This window comes from Solanum dulcamara, chromosome 6, assembly GCF_947179165.1.
Source record: "Solanum dulcamara chromosome 6, daSolDulc1.2, whole genome shotgun sequence".
NCBI classification, from domain to species: Eukaryota; Viridiplantae; Streptophyta; class Magnoliopsida; order Solanales; family Solanaceae; genus Solanum; species Solanum dulcamara.
In genome coordinates this window covers 18,601,080-18,607,554 of record NC_077242.1, presented here as the reverse complement: position 1 = coordinate 18,607,554, position 6,475 = coordinate 18,601,080, and the positions used below count along the sequence as shown (strand labels likewise).

The 6,475-nt window shown below is 37.9% G+C and overlaps 1 long non-coding RNA gene across 2 annotated transcripts; it reads right to left on the bottom strand.

Moving 5' to 3' along the window:
* Nucleotides 1–424: 424 nt before the first annotated feature.
* LOC129892514 (uncharacterized) lies at nucleotides 425–6,250 on the bottom strand. Of its 2 annotated transcripts, none has more exons than XR_008767334.1 (2): nucleotides 3,969–6,250; nucleotides 425–1,471 (listed from the first exon to the last, which is right to left on the bottom strand). It is a non-coding gene; the product is annotated as an uncharacterized LOC129892514 (long non-coding RNA). The 2 variants fall into 2 exon arrangements; XR_008767333.1 differs by having other exon boundaries at nucleotides 5,440–6,250.
* Nucleotides 6,251–6,475: the final 225 nt, after the last annotated feature.

Here is a 6,475-nt window from a genome sequence, read left to right as displayed (position 1 = left end):
TTGTGGCGTCAATCCATCCATCACCAAGGCAAATAAAAACGGACTGAGAGCTGATCCTTAATGCAACCCCATCATAACAAGAAGTACTTTGAGTCCCTTCCTACTGTCCTTACCCTAGTTTTGGCACCCTCATACATATCCTTGATCACCCTAATATACGCCGCAAGTACATCTTTAGCCTCCAGACATCTCAACAGTATCTCTCGTGGAACTTTATCATAAGTCTTTTCTAGGTTGATGAATAGGTAGATAATAATTAGATATTTTTATTATATTTTGATATGATGTAGGGGCAAAATGGTAATTCAACTTTAAAGATAGTAGCTTCCCACTTTTAATAATATAGTAGTTTAGCGTACGTACTTTGCGCGTGTACCACATCACTCAATAAAACTATATATATGACCAAAGTAAAAAATAGCAATTGACATTAAAATATTTTTTTATTTAAATGATATAAATAATATTATATCTCAAAATAATATTGTTTTTTTGGTAATTAAAATTTTATTAATCACCAAAGTGTTATTTACAAAACTGAGCTAGTTTACCCAACTAGCTACCTCATACGTAACAATACATAACTACTAAAACTAACTTTAAAAGCTACATTTCTCTAAAAATAATCTGACTGGTGTAGTAGATCGAACACAACATACACAAGCGATCCTTCGTGCTATATTCTCCAATGTATTCTCTTGCTTCTCAAAGATCCCTGCATTTCTCTCTTTCCAGATTATATATGTGTATTCTGCATATATTAACTTCTGCGCCTATCCTTGATAACATCTTCCTTTTGTCTTCAGTGCCTTTCCAGTACTGTAGTGCTTTGATTCTACATTTACCCATTGAAGTAGTCTCTTCCATAATAAGTTGGCAAAGATGCATTCAAATAATAGGTGATCTCTTGTTTTTGCAACTTGTTGGCACATCACATATTTAGGATCCACTTGCATTTTCCATTTCAGCAACCTATCAGTTGTGAGTAGTCTATTTTGAACCTGTAACCATAGAGAAAACATAGCCATTGGCCTTGTAGAGTTACAACACAATAAGCCTCTCCATTCTACCTTTGGATAACTGCCAAGTAATTGATTGTAGGCTTGCCTAATCATGCTCCTCTTTCCAGTAGTAGCAGTATGCAAAGAGAGCAGCAATTCCTTAGTTCCCAGAATCTTTCTAACCATCCAACATGCTTGATTGGGTACCCCGAACTCTTCCATGATTTGTCCCTTGATGTAGTAATTGTGAATCCACATGATCCATAACCTATCCTGTTTCTGTTCTATATCCCAGCATATCTATAGGATAGCTGCTTTATTTCACACCCTTAAATTCACCAAGTTAAGTCCTTCAGCAACCTTAGGTGTGCACATCTTGTCACATGAAACAAGAGCTTTCCTGGTGATCACATTTTCTCTTGACCAAATATAGCTTTTGCAGTATGCTTGAATTGTTTTCATCACTTTAGCTGAAGAATAAACAGTTGTGCCTAGTAAGCTTGGACCCCAAATATCACTGTCTTAACTAATTGAATTCTCCCTGCATATAAAAGCTTTTTGCTGTCCAAGAATATATTTTTGCTACAATTTTATCAATCAATGATTTCCATTGAGCAATATTAAGTTTCTTGGTGGAAAGTGGAACCCTAAGTATCTAAAAGGAAGCTCTCAATAACTATAACCAAGTGTTTGTTGAATCTGTGACATTACCATACTTGACACCCCACCAAAATATATGGCACTTTTAGATAAGTTGGCTTGTAGACCTGATGCATCTATGAACACTGAAAACTTCTCATGTAACAGTTGTACAGATGTTTGATCTCCTCTTGCAAACATGAAGAGATCATCTTCAAAGCTCAAGTGAGTTATTTTAAGTCTGCTGCACATTGGATGATAATTGAACTATTTATGGTTTCTCAGGTCATTTAAATTCCTACTCAGATATTCTATGACTATAACAAATAAGAATAGGGACATTGGGTCCTCTTGCTTCCTTAAAAGGTTTTGTCAGTTCACCATTGATCAAGAAGGAGAAAGAGACAGTGGTAACAGACTGCATAACCCACTCAGTAAACTTAGTTGGAAAACCTAGACCTGACATAACTTGCTCTAAATACTTCCAGTCAATAGAATCATATGCCTTTTGGATATCCACCTTGATCATGCGTCTTGGAGAGACATTCTTCCTTTTGTATGTTTTGACTAGCTCATGAGCAAGAATAGTATTATCTGACACTTCCCCCTAGGAATGAAACTAGCTTGAGTTTCTGATATCACATAAGCTATCACTTTTTGAATCTATTAGCCAAAACTTTAGCTATGATTTTATACAGGACAGTACAGAAGGCAATGGGCCTATATTCTCTAATATTGGATGGGTTTGGAACCTTAGGTAGCAAAGTAACAGTAGTACAGTTCACAGCATTATATAACTTCTAATAATGAAGAATTCCTTTACAACTTCATATACATCTTATTTGATCACTGGCCAAGCTCTTTTGAAGAAAACAACATTATATCCATCAACTCCTGGTGCCTTATCATCATCTATTGAACATAATCATTCATATATTTCCACCTTAGAAACCTCTGAACATAGGGCCAATTGTTGAGTGTGGAAAGAGTTGATCCTACTTTCATGATAATTTTACTTACTGCAGTAGTATTTGTTAGAGCAGTCCTATCAGGGATTGATAAAAGGTTATAATCTCATTATGGATTTCAGTAGGTTCTATAAGTTTTGTGCCATTTAGAGAGAAGATCCACAATCTACTTCTTATGTCTCCTTTCTTTGATCATTGCTCAAAAATATTTGTTATTTGAATCTCCTAGTTTAATCCATATAGCTCTTGACTTTTGCTGGTTAATACTCTCAATATTGGTCCACTTTTCTATTTGAATTAACAGCTCTTTCTCTTCTAAAGCCAATCGATCAATATAGTCTTAAACAGTTTCTAATGAATTGTATCCTCTCAGTAACTCCTTCGAAGTTGGTCTCATTCAGTGCCTTAAAGTGTGGTTTTAACTCCTTCAACTTTTACCATATGTACTTTAGCTTGTTACCATACATTCTTCTTGACCAGTTTCTTTGCACTATTAATACAACCTCCTCATGACTTGCCCATACATTGAATATCTAAAAGGAGTTTTAGTGTTACAAGAGGCCAGTTTCATATCTAGTAACATAGGAGAGGGATCTGTTACATGAGGCAATCTATACTCTAGCACTAGTTGACCATACTGTATCATCCAATCATCATTACCCAGTGCCCTATCCAGCCTACTATAAATTCTGTCTGTACTAAGTTGTCTGTTGGACCATGACTAGTATTCTCCTTTCCACAGTAATTCATTTAAGAATAAATCTTGTATACATTTAGCAAAGTCCCTAGCTTCATTCCTTGTGACAGGAGATCCATACAGTCTATCTTGGTTATGCAAAAAAGCATTGAAATCTCCCCACATCAGCCAAGGTTTAGTGTTTTGAGTTGCCAAAATTCTTAATTCATTCCATAGTGTTTTGGAGCTCTATCTTCTTGTCTCTACTTTTCACTTCACAATGGACATATTGTGCACCTTGTTGTATCAATGTTACTTCAAATACATTATCATCCCATATTACCCAAATTCTCCAATTCATAGCACTTGTATAATTGTGTATCAAACTCTAGCCAGGTCCTATTCTTTGAGATATAGCTAGTGCTTTATTCTCCTTGACTGTAGTCTCTACCAAGCCCACTAGTTTTATGTGGTTCTCTTTTATATACTTACCCACCTCTTTTTCCTTATACTTCTTATTGATACCCCAAATGTTCCATACTAACCAAGACATTTAATTAGTGATGGAAGTTCCACCTCTCTTATCAAGAGGTGGAAAGGGTGCCAACACAGCATTTGTAATTTATAAAATTGCAAAATTAGTTTTCATAGGGACTGCAATAGCCTGAGCATAACTCTTCATACCTGTATTACCTGAGATGCTCGTATTACTCTGGACAAGTTATTTTCCTCTAGAAGTCACTGGTGTAAATTCCTTAGCTTTCAGATGTTGTTGTTTCTGCACTAAGTTGTGTGCCTGCTGACTCGGGCCTTTGATTGGTTCCTGGGTTACTCTTTCTTTGGGCAATCACTTAGCATTTGCCTGTTTCTAGGTTGGTTGTTGTGGTTTTGCTCTTGGTTGGTCTTGCTGCTTAGGTCATTTCTTATGACAGTTATGCCCCACCATCATGCATTCCTCACAATACTCAAGTCTCCAATCAAATACTATCATCTGCTTAAATGCTTGTCCATATGCATCCATGAATTTTATCTCACTGGGAATTGTCTTAGTGATATCAACTCTATTAGTATTCTTGCATAGGAAATCTGAGTTTGTTTAGTGGTACATTCATCCGCAAACAGTGGAATTCCTATAGCACTAGCTATTCTACTCAAAGAGTCGCACCCTTAGTAGTTTAGGGGTAACTTTGGAAAGGTAACCCAAAATGGGATTTCAGTGAGGAACTCTGCCTTCAAAATCAAGATTGGGGGAGTGAAGATTAGAAAATGAGATGATCAAAAGAGGTTGAACATCGCCCAAAGGATCGGCGGATCGCCTAAATAGGAAAGGCGATCTCAGTCATGCTAGCCAATCTCAAATGGCCCTCAAGTAGGTACATTGGGAGAGAATCATCCATGTTGGCAAGACGCCGAATGACTTTGACGGTCAAGATCATCTCGCCTAAAGTATCAGAAAGATTTTGAACTTAAACTCAATTTCACAAGGAAAATAGGCGAGGGGAAGGTGCAAAGCGACGAGTTACGGAGGTGTATAGGCGAGCCATCAGTAGCTCGCCGCATCATTCAGAAAGAACTGGTAATTGAGATCAAAAAAGTCGAGTGAACGCGACCCTTGGAGACTCACCAACAACCTAGGCAAACTCATTTTAGCCCGCATAACTGGCCACAAACACAAATATCTCAAATGTTCAGAGTAACAAACCCTTCCCATAGGCAATGAAAAACAACCCCCATATAATTTGCACATAAATAACGGAGCTCACTTATTACCCAGCAACATAAGGACTCCTACTCCCCTCATAATTAATCACCACACCCAGAATTCGATAAAATTCACCCTTAAGAATGACGTCACCCATCTATCATTAGGCAAAATTAGGAATTCATGGAGTCGGGATTACTCAGACTTCACCCCCAAACAGGCTATTAAACAAATGTGACACACTAGCATTCAACATTGAAGGATCTACACATGATTCAGGCCAAAGATGTCACTGTTAGTCTCAACCAACAAACGATTATAAATTCAAAAAAATTTGTCAAAGAAAATCTCATGCATTCATGCCCAATCAACAGAAAGGTAATAACATCCAAACCATTTAAAGAATTCACACAAGAATAGAAGAAATACAGGACATGAACCAAGGAAACACACCTGTAAAATCCCTAAAATGATGAACAAGGGAAAGATGGTTGAGAGCACAAGTTTAATCCATACAGGTACGAAAGAGAATGCAACTACAATGAAATAAAATAAACTAAAATAAGGGAAATAAAGGAGGTGAAAAGTGTGGAAGATGAAGGAGAGAAATTTGAAAAGTTGGACATTTAAATAAAAGAGCCCCTTTTAATTCCAGGTGGTCTTTCAATTCGGCGAAGAGCTCATAACGTCGCCAAAGAGTTCATCGCCAAACTGTCTTTTGCTCACTGAATGCGCTAATTCTGAGGGTCTTGGATGAGTGAATGGCGAGGACGATGGATCTCACCAAAACATGCAGGTGGGTTGCCAACTAGTGCAGCAGATCGCCAATAGTTAAAGAACACTCGGGGAATGTAAGGTAATCCGGAGGTCTGAATGGCGATCTTGTGCGGGATCGCCTTATTGCTGGGCGACCAAGTGGGACTTTGGCTTGCCTAAAGACCAGAACCTCCAGGGATAAATTAGCCACCTTGACGCCTAAAAAGGCGATCCCAATGGGCTCGCCTACCAGATTCGGCGGCTTGCCAAGTGGTTTCCTTTTCTCGCCCACTGAGGCACTTCAATCAAGTCCAACTTCAACTACACAATGAACACACAATTATTGAAAAACACTAAAACTTGGGTTGCCTCCCAAGAAGCGCCTTAGTTAACATCGTGGCACGACGTGGACATGCATTCAAGTGTCGTCCAAATACACCACTTCAATCATTCCTAAACTAGGGCCTTCACCAAACTACAACTTGAGGCGCTGCCCATTAACTTTAAATGTTGACCCAGCTTTGTTTTCAACCTCAATAGCACCATTTGCAAACACATGAACCACTTTAAAGGGCCCAGACTATTTAGATTTCAACTTACTGGGAAATAATCAGAGACGAGGGTTGAAAAGCAATACAAAATCACAAACTCTAAAATCCCGTTTCAAGATTTGATCATCATGACATTTCTTCATCCTTGACTTGTAGATAACGGAACTTTCATAAAATCGGAG